The sequence below is a fragment of the Pristiophorus japonicus genome, chromosome 32, assembly GCF_044704955.1.
Source record: "Pristiophorus japonicus isolate sPriJap1 chromosome 32, sPriJap1.hap1, whole genome shotgun sequence".
NCBI classification, from domain to species: domain Eukaryota; kingdom Metazoa; phylum Chordata; class Chondrichthyes; family Pristiophoridae; genus Pristiophorus; species Pristiophorus japonicus.
This window is the reverse complement of record NC_092008.1, coordinates 10123927-10137918: the sequence shown is the minus strand read 5'-3', so window position 1 is coordinate 10137918 and position 13992 is coordinate 10123927.

The following is a 13992-nucleotide window of genomic DNA, read 5'->3' as shown; positions in this document are numbered from 1 at the left end:
GGAGAGAGAGAGCGAGGGGACGAGAGAGAGAGAGAGAGAGCGAGGGGACGGAGAGAGAGAGAGAGAGAGCGAGGGGACGGAGAGAGAGCGAGGGGACGGAGAGAGAGAGCGAGGGGACGGAGAGAGAGAGCGAGGGGACGGAGAGAGAGAGCGAGGGGATGGAGAGAGAGGGGATGGAGCGAGAGAGAAAGCGAGGGGAGAGAGAGAGAGAGAGCGAGGGGACGGAGAGAGAGAGCGAGGGGACGGAGAGAGAGAGCGAGGGGACGGAGAGAGAGAGAGAGCGCGAGGGGAGCGAGAGAGCGAGGGGACGGAGAGAGAGAACGAGGGGAGAGAGAGAGGGAGCGAGGGGACGGAGAGAGAGAGCGAGGGGAGAGAGAGAGGGAGAGCGAGGGGACGGAGCGAGAGTGCGAGGGGACGGAGCGAGAGTGCGAGGAGCGAGAGAGAGAGAGCAAGGGGACGGAGAGAGAGAGCGAGGGGAGAGAGAGAGAGCGAAGGGAGAGGGAGAGAGAGAGATCGAGGGGACGACAGAGAGAAAGAGCGAGGGGAGGGAGAGAGAGAGCGAGGGGACGGAGAGAGAGCGAGGGGAGAGAGAGAGAGAGAGAGCGAGGGGACGGAGAGAGAGCGAGGGGAGAGAGAGAGAGAGAGAGAGACCGAGGGGACGGAGAGAGAGCGAGGGGAGAGAGAGAGAGAGCGAGGGGATGGAGAGAGAGAGAGATCTAGGGGACGATGAGAGAGACAGCGAGGGGACAGAGAGAGAGCGAGGGGAGGGAGAGAGAGAGAGATCTAGGGGACGATGAGAGAGACAGCGAGGGGACGGAGAGGGCGAGGGGACGGAGAGAGAGAGAGCGCGAGGGAACAGAGAGAGGAGAGAGCGAGCGAGGGAACGGAGAGAGAGAGAGAGAGAGAGAGAACGGAGAGAGAGAGAGAGAGCGCGAGGGAACAAAGAGAGAGAGAGGGGACGGAGATAGAGAGAGCGATGGGACGGAGAGAGAGTGCAAGGGGACGGAGAGAGAGCGAGGGGACAGAGAGAGAGCGAGGGGAGAGAGAGAGAGAGAGAGCGAGGGGAGAGAGAGAGAGAGAGAGAGAGCGAGGGGAGAGAGAGCGAGGGGAGAGTGCGAGGGGAGAGAGAGAGAGCGAGGGGAGAATGCGAGGGGAGAGAAAGAGAGAGAGAGAGAGCGAGGGGAGAGAGAGAGAGAGAGAGAGAGAGAGCGAGGGGAGAGAGAGAGAGAGCGAGAGGAGAGAGAGAGAGAGAGAGAGAGAGAGAGAGAGAGAGCGAGTGGAGAGAGAGAGAGAGAGAGAGAGAGAGCGAGGGGAGAGTGCGAGGGGACAGAGAGAGTGCGAGGGGACAGAGAGAGAGCAAGGGGAGAAAGAGAGAGAGCGAGTGGACGGAGAGAGCGAGGGGACGGAGAGAGAAAGCGAGGGGACGGAGAGAGAGTGCGAGGGGAGAGAGAGAGAGAGCGAGGGAAGAGAGAGAGAGCGAGGGAAGAGAGAGAGTGCGAGGGGAGAGAGAGGGGACAGAGAGAGAGAGAGGGGATGGAGAGAGCGAGAGAGAGGGGAGAGAGAAAGAGAGGGGACGGAGAGAGAGAGAGGGGACGGAGAGAGAGAGAGCGAGGGGACGGAGAGAGAGAGCGAGGGGAGAGAGAGCGAGGGGACGGAGAGAGAGAGCGAGGGGACGGAGCGAGCGAGGGGACGGAGAGAGCGAGCGAGGGGACGGAGAGAGCGAGCGAGGGGACGGAGAGAGCGAGCGAGGGGACGGAGAGAGAGAGCGAGGGGAGAGAGAGAGCGCGAGAGGACGGAGAGCGAGCGAAGGGAGAGAGAGAGACCGAGGGGACGGAGAGAGAGTGCGAGGGGAGGGGAGAGAGAGAGCGAGGGGACAGAGAGAGAGTGCGAGGGGAGGGGAGAGAGAGAGCGAGTGGACGGAGAGAGAGAGCGAGGGGACAGAGAGAGCGAGGGGACGGAGAGAGCGAGAGAGGGGACGGAGAGAGAGAGAGCGAGGGGAGAGAGAGAGGGAGGGGATGGGGAGAGAGAGAGAGAGAGAGCGAGGGGAGAGAGAGAGAGAGAGAGCGAGGGGAGAGAGAGAGAGAGAGCGAGGGGACGGAGCGAGAGTGCGAGGGGACGGAGAGAGAGAGAGAGCGAGGGGAGAGAGAGAGATCGAGGGAACGGAGAGAGAGAGAGAGCGAGGGGAGAGAGAGAGAGCGAGGGGAGAGAGATAGAGCGAGGGGGGAGAGAGAGAGAGAGAGAGCGAGGGGACAGAGAGAGAGAGCGAGGGGACGGAGAGAGAGAGCGAGGGGACGGAGAGAGAGAGCGAGGGGACGGAGAGAGAGAGCGAGGGGACGGAGAGGGGAGAGACAGAGCGAGGGGACGGAGAGAGAGCGAGGGGACGGAGAGAGAGAGCGAGGGGACGGAGAGAGAGAGCGAGGGGACGGTGAGAGAGAGCGAGGGGACGGTGAGAGAGAGCGAGAGGACGGATAGAGGGAGCGAGGGGACGGAGAGAGGGAGCGAGGGGACGGAGAGAGAGAGCGAGGGGACGGAGAGAGAGCGACGGAACGGAGAGAGAGAGATCGAGGGGACGGAGAGAGAGAGAGCGAGGGGAGAGAGAGAGAGAGCGAGGGGAGAGAGAGGGGAGAGAGAGAGAGAGCGAGGAGAGAGAGAGCGAGCGAGGGGGAGAGAGAGAGCGAGGGGAGAGAGAGAGAGCGAGCGAGGGGACGGAGAGAGAGAGAGAGAGCGAGGAGAGGGAGAGAGAGAGCGAGGGAACAGAGAGGGAGCGAGGGGAGAGAGAGAGAGGGGACGGAGAGAGAGAGCAAGGGGAGAGAGAGAGAGAGAGACAGAGCGAGGGGACGGAGAGAGAGAGCGAGGGGGTAGAGAGAGAGAGCGAGGGGACGGAGAGAGAGAGATCGAGGGGACGGAGAGAGAGAGATCGAGGGGACAGAGAGAGAGAGAGAGAGCGGACAGAGAGAGAGAGAGTGAGGGGACGGAGAGAGAGAGAGAGAGAGAGAGAGGGGACGGAGAGAGAGAGAGCGAGGGGACGGAGAGAGAGAGAGAGAGGGGACAGAGAGCGAGAGAGCGAGGGGACGGAGACAGCGAGCGAGGGGGGAGAGAGAGAGAGAGAGCGAGGGGAGAGAGAGAGAGAGAGAGCGAGGGGAGAGAGAGAGAGAGAGAGCGAGGGGAGAGAGAGAGCGAGGGGATGGGGAGAGAGAGAGCGAGGGGATGGGGAGAGAGAGAGCGAGGGGATGGGGAGAGAGAGAGCGAGGGGATGGGGAGAGAGAGAGCGAGGGGATGGAGAGAGAGAGAGCGAGGGGAGAGAGAGAGAGCGCGAGGGGACGGAGAGAGAGAGCGAGGGGACGGAGAGAGAGCGAGGGTACGGAGAGAGAGAGCGAGGGGAGAGAGAGAGAGAAAGAGAGGGGACGGAGAGAGGGAGCGAGGGGACAGAGAGAAAGAACGAGGGGACGGAGAGAGAGAGCGAGGGGACAGAGAGAGAGAGCGAGGGGACGGAGAGAGAGAGAGCGAGGGGACGGAGAGAGAGAGAGCGAGGGGACGGAGAGAGAGAGCGAGAGGGGACGGAGAGAGAGAGCGAGGAAGCGAGGGGACAGAGAGAGAGAGCGAGGGGATAGAGAGAGAGAGCGAGGGGATAGAGAGAGAGAGCGAGGGGACGGAGAGAGAGAGAGAGAAGGGGACGGAGAGAGAGAGCGAAGGAGCAAGGGGACAGAGAGAGAGAGCGAGGGAGCGAGGGGACAGAGAGAGGGAGCGAGGGGACAGAGAGAGAGAGCGAGGGGACAGAGAGAGAGAGCGAGGGGACGGAGAGAGAGAGAGAGCGCGAGGGGAGCGAGAGAGCGAGGGGCCGGAGAGAGAGAACGAGGGGAGAGAGAGAGAGAGCGAGGGGACGGAGAGAGAGAGCGAGGGGAGAGAGAGAGAGAGCGAGGGGACGGAGAGAGAGTGCGAGGAGAGAGAGAGAGAGAGCAAGGGGACGGAGAGAGCGAGCGAGGGGAGAGAGAGAGAGAGAGCGAGGGGACGGAGCGAGAGTGCGAGGGGACGGAGAGAGAGTGCGAGGGGAGAGAGAGAGAGAGCAAGGGGACAGAGAGAGATCGAGGGGACGGAGAGAGAGAGAGAGCGAGGGGAGAGAGAGAGATCGTGGGAACGGAGAGAGAGAGAGAGCGAGGGGAGAGAGAGAGAGCGAGGGGAGAGAGATAGAGCGAGGGGGGAGAGAGAGAGAGAGAGAGCGAGGGGACGGAGAGAGAGAGCGAGGGGACGGAGAGGGGAGAGAGAGAGCGAGGGGACGGAGAGAGAGAGCGAGGGGACGGAGAGAGAGCGAGGGGACGGAGAGAGAGAGCGAGGGGACGGAGAGAGAGAGCGAGGGGACGGAGAGAGAGAGCGAGGGGACGGAGAGAGAGAGCGAGGGGACGGATAGAGGGAGCGAGGGGACGGATAGAGGGAGCGAGGGGACGGAGAGAGAGAGCGAGGGGACGGAGAGAGAGCGACGGAACGGAGAGAGAGATCGAGGGGACGGAGAGAGAGAGAGCGAGGGGAGAGAGAGAGAGAGCGAGGGGAGAGAGAGAGAGAGAGCGAGGGGAGAGAGAGAGAGAGAGCGAGGGGAGAGAGAGAGAGAGAGCGAGGGGAGAGAGAGAGAGAGAGCGAGGGGAGAGAGAGAGAGAGAGCGAGGGGAGAGAGAGAGAGAGAGCGAGGGGAGAGAGAGAGAGAGAGCGAGGGGAGAGAGAGATCGCGAGCGAGGGGAGAGAGAGAGAGCGAGCGAGGGGACGGAGAGAGAGCGAGAGAGCGAGGAGAGGGAGAGAGAGAGCGAGGGAACAGAGAGGGAGCGAGGGGACAGAGGGAGAGAGAGAGAGGGGACGGAGAGAGAGAGCAAGGGGAGAGAGAGAGAGAGACAGAGCGAGGGGACGGAGAGAGAGAGAGAGCGAGGGGGTAGAGAGAGAGAGCGAGGGGACGGAGAGAGAGAGATAGAGGGGACGGAGAGAGAGAGAGAGAGGGGACGGAGAGAGAGAGAGAGAGGGGACGGAGAGAGAGAGAGAGGGGACAGAGAGAGAGAGAGCGAGGGGACGGAGAGAGAGAGAGGGGACAGAGAGCGAGAGAGCGAGGGGACGGAGAGAGAGAGAGAGGGGACAGAGAGCGAGAGAGCGAGGGGACGGAGACAGCGAGCGAGGGGAGAGAGAGAGAGAGAGAGCGAGGGGAGAGAGAGAGCGAGGGGAGAGAGAGAGCGAGGGGACGGAGAGAGAGAGCGAGGGGACGGATAGAGGGAGCGAGGGGACGGATAGAGGGAGCGAGGGGACGGAGAGAGAGAGCGAGGGGACGGAGAGAGAGCGACGGAACGGAGAGAGAGATCGAGGGGACGGAGAGAGAGAGAGCGAGGGGAGAGAGAGAGAGAGCGAGGGGAGAGAGAGAGAGAGAGCGAGGGGAGAGAGAGAGAGAGAGCGAGGGGAGAGAGAGAGAGAGAGCGAGGGGAGAGAGAGAGAGAGAGCGAGGGGAGAGAGAGAGAGAGAGCGAGGGGAGAGAGAGAGAGAGAGCGAGGGGAGAGAGAGAGAGAGAGCGAGGGGAGAGAGAGATCGCGAGCGAGGGGAGAGAGAGAGAGCGAGCGAGGGGACGGAGAGAGAGCGAGAGAGCGAGGAGAGGGAGAGAGAGAGCGAGGGAACAGAGAGGGAGCGAGGGGACAGAGGGAGAGAGAGAGAGGGGACGGAGAGAGAGAGCAAGGGGAGAGAGAGAGAGAGACAGAGCGAGGGGACGGAGAGAGAGAGAGAGCGAGGGGGTAGAGAGAGAGAGCGAGGGGACGGAGAGAGAGAGATAGAGGGGACGGAGAGAGAGAGAGAGAGGGGACGGAGAGAGAGAGAGAGAGGGGACGGAGAGAGAGAGAGAGGGGACAGAGAGAGAGAGAGCGAGGGGACGGAGAGAGAGAGAGGGGACAGAGAGCGAGAGAGCGAGGGGACGGAGAGAGAGAGAGAGGGGACAGAGAGCGAGAGAGCGAGGGGACGGAGACAGCGAGCGAGGGGAGAGAGAGAGAGAGAGAGCGAGGGGAGAGAGAGAGCGAGGGGAGAGAGAGAGCGAGGGGAGAGAGAGAGAGCGCGAGGGGACGGAGAGAGAGAGCGAGGGGACGGAGAGAGAGCGAGGGTACGGAGAGAGAGAGCGAGGGGAGAGAGAGAGAGAAAGAGAGGGGACGGAGAGAGGGAGCGAGGGGACAGAGAGAGAGAGCGAGGGGACAGAGAGAGAGAGCGAGGGGACGGAGAGAGAGCGAGGGGACGGAGAGAGAGAGCGAGGGGACAGAGAGAGAGAGAGCGAGGGGACAGAGAGAGAGAGAGAGCGAGGGGACGGAGAGAGAGAAAGAGAAGAGACGGAGAGAGAGAAAGAGAAGGGACGGAGAGAGTGAGCGAGGGAGCGAGGGGACGGAGAGAGAGAGCGAGGGGACGGAGAGAGAGAGCGAGGGGACGGAGAGAGAGAGCGAGGGGACGGAGAGAGAGAGATAGAGGGGACAGAGAGAGAGAGAGTGAGGGGACGGAGAGAGAGAGAGAGAGAGAGAGGGGACGGAGAGAGAGAGAGAGGGGACAGAGAGAGAGAGAGCGAGGGGACGGAGAGAGAGAGAGAGGGGACAGAGAGCGAGAGAGCGAGGGGACGGAGACAGCGAGCGAGGGGAGAGAGAGAGAGAGAGAGCGAGGAGAGAGAGAGAGCGCGAGGGGACGGAGAGAGAGAGCGAGGGGACGGAGAGAGAGAGAGCGCGAGGGGACGGAGAGAGAGAGCGAGGGGACGGAGAGAGAGCGAGGGTACGGAGAGAGAGAGAAAGAGAGGGGACGGAGAGAGGGAGCGAGGGGACAGAGAGAGAGAGCGAGGGGACGGAGAGAGAGCGAGGGGACGGAGAGAGAGAGCGAGGGGACAGAGAGAGAGAGAGCGAGGGGACAGAGAGAGAGAGAGAGCGAGGGGACGGAGAGAGAGAAAGAGAAGGGACGGAGAGAGAGAAAGAGAAGGGACGGAGAGAGTGAGCGAGGGAGCGAGGGGACGGAGAGAGAGAGCGAGGGGACGGAGAGAGAGAGCGAGGGGACGGAGAGAGAGAGCGAGGGGACGGAGAGAGAGAGCGAGAGGGGACGGAGAGAGAGAGCGAGGGAGCGAGGGGACAGACAGAGAGGGAGAGCGAGGGGATAGAGAGAGAGAGCGAGGGGACGGAGAGAGAGAGAGAGAAGGGGACGGAGAGAGAGAGCGAAGGAGCAAGGGGACAGAGAGAGAGAGCGAGGGAGCGAGGGGACAGAGAGAGAGAGCGAGGGGACAGAGAGAGAGCGAGGGGACAGAGAGAGAGAGCGAGGGGACGGAGAGAGAGTAAGGGGACGGAGAGCGAGAGCGAGGGGACGGAGAGAGAGAGCGAGGGGAGAGAGAGAGCGAGGGGACGGAGAGAGAGAGCGAGAGGACGGATAGAGGGAGCGAGGGGACGGATAGAGGGAGCGAGGGGACGGATAGAGGGAGCGAAGGGACGGAGAGAGAGCGAGGGGACGGAGAGAGAGCGACGGAAAGGAGAGAGAGATCGAGGGAACGGAGAGAGAGAGAGCGAGGGGAGAGAGAGAGAGCGAGGGGAGAGAGAGAGAGCGAGCGAGGGGACGGAGAGAGAGAGAGAGAGCGAGGGGAGGGAGGGAGAGAGAGAGAGCGAGCGAGGGGACGGAGAGAGAGAGAGAGAGCGAGGGGAGGGAGAGAGAGAGCGAGGGAACAGAGAGAGGGAGCGAGGGAGAGAGAGAGAGCGAGGGGACGGAGAGAGAGAGAGATCGAGGGGACGGAGAGAGAGAGAGATCGAGGCGACGGAGAGAGAGAGAGCGAGGGGACGGAGAGAGAGAGAGCGAGGGGACGGAGAGAGAAAGAGAGAGGGGACGGAGAGAGAGAGAGAGAGGGGACAGAGAGAGAGAGAGAGCGAGGAGACGGAGAGAGAGAGAGCGAGGGGACGGAGACTGCGAGCGAGGGGGGAGAGAGAGAGAGAGAGAGAGCGAGGGGAGAGAGAGAGAGCGAGGGGATGGAGAGAGAGAGAGCGAGGGGAGAGAGAGAGAGAGCGAGGGACGGAGAGAGAGCGCGAGGGGACGGAGAGAGAGCGAGGGTACGGAGAGAGAGAGCGAGGGGAGTGAGAGAGAGAAAGAGAGGGGACGGAGAGAGGGAGCGAGGGGACGGAGAGAGAGAACGAGGGGACGGAGAGATAGAGCGAGGGGACGGAGAGAGAGAGCGAGGGGACAGAGAGAGAGAGAGCGAGGGGACGGAGAGAGAGAAAGAGAGGGGACGGAGAGAGAGAGCGAGGGAGCGAGGGGACAGAGAGAGACAGCGAGGGGACGGAGAGAGAGAGCGAGGGGACGGAGAGAGAGAGAGCGAGGGGACGGAGAGAGAGAGCGAGGGGACGGAGAGAGAGAGCGAGGGGACGGAGAGAGAGAGCGAGGGGACGGAGAGAGAGAGCGAGGGGACGGAGAGAGAGACCGAGGGAACGGAGAGAGAGAGAGAGGGGACGGAGAGAGAGAGCGAGGGAGCGAGGGGATAGAGAGAGAGAGCGAGGGGACGGAGAGAGAGAGAAAGAGGGGGGACGGAGAGAGAGAGCGAGGGAGCGAGGGGACAGAGAGAGAGAGCGAGGGGACGGAGAGATAGAGCCAGGAGATGGAGAGAGAGAGCGAGGGGACAGAGAGAGAGAGAGCGAGGGGACGGAGAGAGAGAAAGAGAGGGGACGGAGAGAGAGAGCGAGGGAGCGAGGGGACAGAGAGAGACAGCGAGGGGACGGAGAGAGAGAGCGAGGGGACGGAGAGAGAGAGAGCGAGGGGACGGAGAGAGAGAGCGAGGGGACGGAGAGAGAGAGCGAGGGGACGGAGAGAGAGAGCGAGGGGACGGAGAGAGAGAGCGAGGGGACGGAGAGAGAGAGAGAGGGGACGGAGAGAGAGAGCGAGGGAGCGAGGGGATAGAGAGAGAGAGCGAGGGGACGGAGAGAGAGAGAAAGAGGGGGGACGGAGAGAGAGAGCGAGGGAGCGAGGGGACAGAGAGAGAGAGCGAGGGGACGGAGAGATAGAGCCAGGAGATGGAGAGAGAGAGCGAGGGGACAGAGAGAGAGAGAGCGAGGGGACGGAGAGAGAGAAAGAGAGGGGACGGAGAGAGAGAGCGAGGGAGCGAGGGGACAGAGAGAGACAGCGAGGGGACGGAGAGAGAGAGCGAGGGGACGGAGAGAGAGAGAGCGAGGGGACGGAGAGAGAGAGCGAGGGGACGGAGAGAGAGAGCGAGGGAACGGAGAGAGAGAGAGAGAGGGGACGGAGAGAGAGAGCGAGGGAGCGAGGGGATAGAGAGAGAGAGCGAGGGGACGGAGAGAGAGAGCGAGGGGACGGAGAGAGAGAGAGCGAGGGGACGGAGAGAGAGAGCGAGGGGACGGAGAGAGAGAGCGAGGGAACGGAGAGAGAGAGAGAGAGGGGACGGAGAGAGAGAGCGAGGGAGCGAGGGGATAGAGAGAGAGAGCGAGGGGACGGAGAGAGAGAGAAAGAGGGGGGACGGAGAGAGAGAGCGAGGGAGCGAGGTGACAGAGAGAGAGAGCGAGGGGATGGAGAGAGAGAGCGAGGGGACGGAGAGAGAGAGCGAGGGGACGGAGAGAGAGAGCGAGGGGACGGAGAGAGCGAGGGGAGAGAGAGAGAGCGAGGGGACGGAGAGAGAGAGCGAGGGGACGGAGAGAGAGAGCGCGAGGGGACGGAGAGAGAGAGCGCGAGGGGACGGAGAGAGAGTGCGAGGGGACGGAGAGAGAGTGCGAGGGGACGGAGAGAGAGAGAGAGCAAGTGGAGAAAGGGAGAGAGAGCGAGGGGACGGAGAGAGAGCGAGGGAACGGAGAGAGTGCGAGGGGAGAGAGAGAGCGAGGGGTCGGAGAGAAAGAGCGAGGGGAGAGTGCGAGGGGACAGAGAGACAACAAGTGGAGAAAGAGAGAGAGCGAGGGGACGGAGAGGGAAAGCGAGGGGAGAGAGAGAGCGAGGGGTCGGAGAGAGAGAGAGCGAGGGGTCGGAGAGAGAAAGCGAGGGGACGGAGAGAGAGAGCGAGGGGACAGAGAGAGAGAGAGCGAAGGGACAGAGAGAGAGAAAGCGAGGGGACAGAGAGAGAAAGCGAGGGGAGAGAGAGAGCGAGGGGTCGGAGAGAGAGAGCGAGGGGTCGGAGAGAGAGAGAGCGAGGGGTCGGAGAGAGAGAGAGCGAGGGGTCGGAGAGAGAGAGAGCGAGGGGTCGGAGAGAGAGAGAGCGAGGGGTCGGAGAGAGAGAGAGCGAGGGGTCGGAGAGTGAGAGAGCGAGGGGTCGGAGAGAGAGAGAGCGAGGGGTCGGAGAGAGAGAGCGGACGGAGAGAGAGCGAGAGGAGAGAGAGAGAGAGAGGGGACGGAGAGAGAGAGAGAGAGAGGAGAGAGAGAGAGCGAGAGGAGAGAGAGAGAGCGAGGGGACGGAGAGAGAGAGCGAGGGGACGGAGAGAGAGAGCGAGAGGAGAGAGAGAGCGAGGGGACGGAGAGAGAGAGCGAGGGGACGGAGAGAGAGAGCGAGGGGACGGAGAGAGAGAGCGAGGGGACGGAGAGAGAGAGCGAGGGGACGGAGAGAGAGCGAGGGGAGAGAGAGAGAGCGAGGGGACGGAGAGAGAGAGCGAGGGGAGAGAGAGAGAGAGAGCGAGGGAGAGAGAGAGAGAGAGCGAGGGGACGGAGAGAGAGAGCGAGGGGACGGAGAGAGAGAGCGAGGGGACGGAGAGAGAGAGAGAGGGGACGGAGAGAGAGAGCGAGGGAGCGAGGGGATAGAGAGAGAGAGCGAGGGGACGGAGAGAGAGAGAAAGAGGGGGGACGGAGAGAGAGAGCGAGGGAGCGAGGGGACAGAGAGAGAGAGCGAGGGGACGGAGAGATAGAGCCAGGAGATGGAGAGAGAGAGCGAGGGGACAGAGAGAGAGAGAGCGAGGGGACGGAGAGAGAGAAAGAGAGGGGACGGAGAGAGAGAGCGAGGGGACGGAGAGAGAGAGAGCGAGGGGACGGAGAGAGAGAGCGAGGGGACGGAGAGAGAGAGCGAGGGGACGGAGAGAGAGAGCGAGGGAACGGAGAGAGAGAGAGAGAGGGGACGGAGAGAGAGAGCGAGGGAGCGAGGGGATAGAGAGAGAGAGCGAGGGGACGGAGAGAGAGAGAAAGAGGGGGGACGGAGAGAGAGAGCGAGGGAGCGAGGTGACAGAGAGAGAGAGCGAGGGGATGGAGAGAGAGAGCGAGGGGACGGAGAGAGAGAGCGAGGGGACGGAGAGAGAGAGCGAGGGGACGGAGTGAGCGAGGGGAGAGAGAGAGAGCGAGGGGACGGAGAGAGAGAGCGAGGGGACGGAGAGAGAGAGCGCGAGGGGACGGAGAGAGAGAGCGCGAGGGGACGGAGAGAGAGTGCGAGGGGACGGAGAGAGAGTGCGAGGGGACGGAGAGAGAGAGAGAGCAAGTGGAGAAAGGGAGAGAGAGCGAGGGGACGGAGAGAGAGCGAGGGGACGGAGAGAGTGCGAGGGGAGAGAGAGAGCGAGGGGTCGGAGAGAAAGAGCGAGGGGAGAGTGCGAGGGGACAGAGAGACAACAAGTGGAGAAAGAGAGAGAGCGAGGGGACGGAGAGGGAAAGCGAGGGGAGAGAGAGAGCGAGGGGTCGGAGAGAGAGAGAGCGAGGGGTCGGAGAGAGAAAGCGAGGGGACGGAGAGAGAGAGCGAGGGGACAGAGAGAGAGAGAGCGAGGGGACAGAGAGAGAGAAAGCGAGGGGACAGAGAGAGAAAGCGAGGGGAGAGAGAGAGCGAGGGGTCGGAGAGAGAGAGCGAGGGGTCGGAGAGAGAGAGAGCGAGGGGTCGGAGAGAGAGAGAGCGAGGGGTCGGAGAGAGAGAGAGCGAGGGGTCGGAGAGAGAGAGAGCGAGGGGTCGGAGAGAGAGAGAGCGAGGGGTCGGAGAGTGAGAGAGCGAGGGGTCGGAGAGAGAGAGAGCGAGGGGTCGGAGAGAGAGAGCGGACGGAGAGAGAGCGAGAGGAGAGAGAGAGAGAGAGGGGACAGAGAGAGAGAGAGAGAGGAGAGAGAGAGAGCGAGAGGAGAGAGAGAGAGCGAGGGGACGGAGAGAGAGAGCGAGGGGACGGAGAGAGAGAGCGAGGGGACGGAGAGAGAGAGCGAGAGGAGAGAGAGAGCGAGGGGACGGAGAGAGAGAGCGAGGGGACGGAGAGAGAGAGCGAGGGGACGGAGAGAGAGAGCGAGGGGACGGAGAGAGAGAGCGAGGGGACGGAGAGAGAGCGAGGGGAGAGAGCGAGGGGACGAGAGAGAGAGCGAGGGGACGGAGAGAGAGAGCGAGGAGAGAGAGAGAGAGCGAGGTGAGAGAGAGAGAGCGAGGTGAGAGAGAGAGAGAGCGCGAGAGGACGGAGAGAGAGAGCGCGAGAGGACGAAGAGAGAGAGCGAGGGGAGAGAGAGAGAGAGCGAGGGGAGGGAGAGAGAGAGCGAGGGGACGGAGAGAGAGAGCGAGGGGACGGAGAGAGAGAGAGTAAGAGAGAGAGAGAGAGAGCGAGGGGACGGAGAGAGAGAGCGAATGGACGGAGAGAGAGAGAGTAAGAGAGAGAGAGAGAGACAGGGAGAGAGAGAGAGCGAGCCAGGGTGGGAGGGGGAGCGAGTGGGGAATGTGCGACAGGTCTCGATGGGAGGCTGGGAGAGATGTCGGAGGGTTGCCGGGGCTAGCGGAGGTTACGGTGGGAGTCGGGACACGGGGCAGGGTGGATGAGAGTATTGGGGGGTGGGGGTTGGACCGGACGCATGGACCCCGACGGCTTTCCCCCGCGCCCCGCTGACACAGGACAATTTACCCAGCACCTCGATCAGATTGCCCCTTAATCTTCTACACTCGAGGAACACAAGCCCGGTCTGTGCCACCTGTCCTCGGGATTTAACCCCGTCAGTCCCCCGGTATAAATGTTGGTGAATCCCGGTCCCTCGGCATTAAGAAAAAATATTCTGAAGTGGATAACCGCACATTATACTTCCACCTGCCACCTCCTCGCTCACTCACTTAAACTGTCTATATCCCTTTACAGACCCTTTACTGTGTCCTCCTCACAGCTTACTGTCCCACCTCGCTTTGTATCGTCGGCAAACTTGGAAACATTACACTCGGTCCCTTCATCCAAGTCATTAAAATATAAGAACATCAGAAAGAGGAGCAGGAGTCGGCCATTCGGCCCCTCGAGCCTGCTCCGCCATTTAATACGATCATGGCTGATCCGATCATGGACTCAGCTCCACTTCCCTGCCCGCCCCCTTATCCCCTTATCGGTTAAGAAACTGTCTATCTCTGTCTTAAATATATTCAATGTCCCGGCTTCCACAGCTCTCTGAGGCAGCGAATTCCACAGATTTACAACCCTCTGAGAGAAGAAATTCCTCCTCATCTCAGTTTTAAATGGGCAGCCCCTTATTCTAAGACCATGCCCCCTAGTTCTAGTCTCCCCCATCAGTGGGAACATCCTCTCTGCATCCACCTTGTCGAGCCCCCTCATAATCTGATACGTTTCCATAAGATCACCTCTCATTCTTCTGAACTCCAATGAGTAGAGGCCCAACCTCCCCAACCTTTCCTCATAAGTCAACCTCCTCATCCCCGGAATCAACCGAGTGAACCTTCTCTGAACTGTGGGATATATCAGTATTACAGTGAGGGGTGTGGGGTATATCAGTGTTACAGTGAGGGGTGTGGAGTATATCAGTGTTACACTGAGTGAGACTTTCTCTTTAAAGGGGGTCCTGATTTTACTGATGAATGCCGTATCGTACATTCATTCTGTCTTGTGATTCTTGCTCTAGGTAGTATCTTGATTGGCTGGGCCAAGAGAGACAGAGTCTGCAGCCATAGCGTCGAGACAAAAGTTGGTAACCTCCCGGACATCAGTTGGCAGCTCCACCTCGGTAAGGTCATGGGTAGATACACATAGAAACATAGAAAATAGGTGCAGGAGTAGGCCATTCGGCTCTTCGAGCCTGCACCACCATTCAATAAGATCATGGCTGATCATTCCCTCAG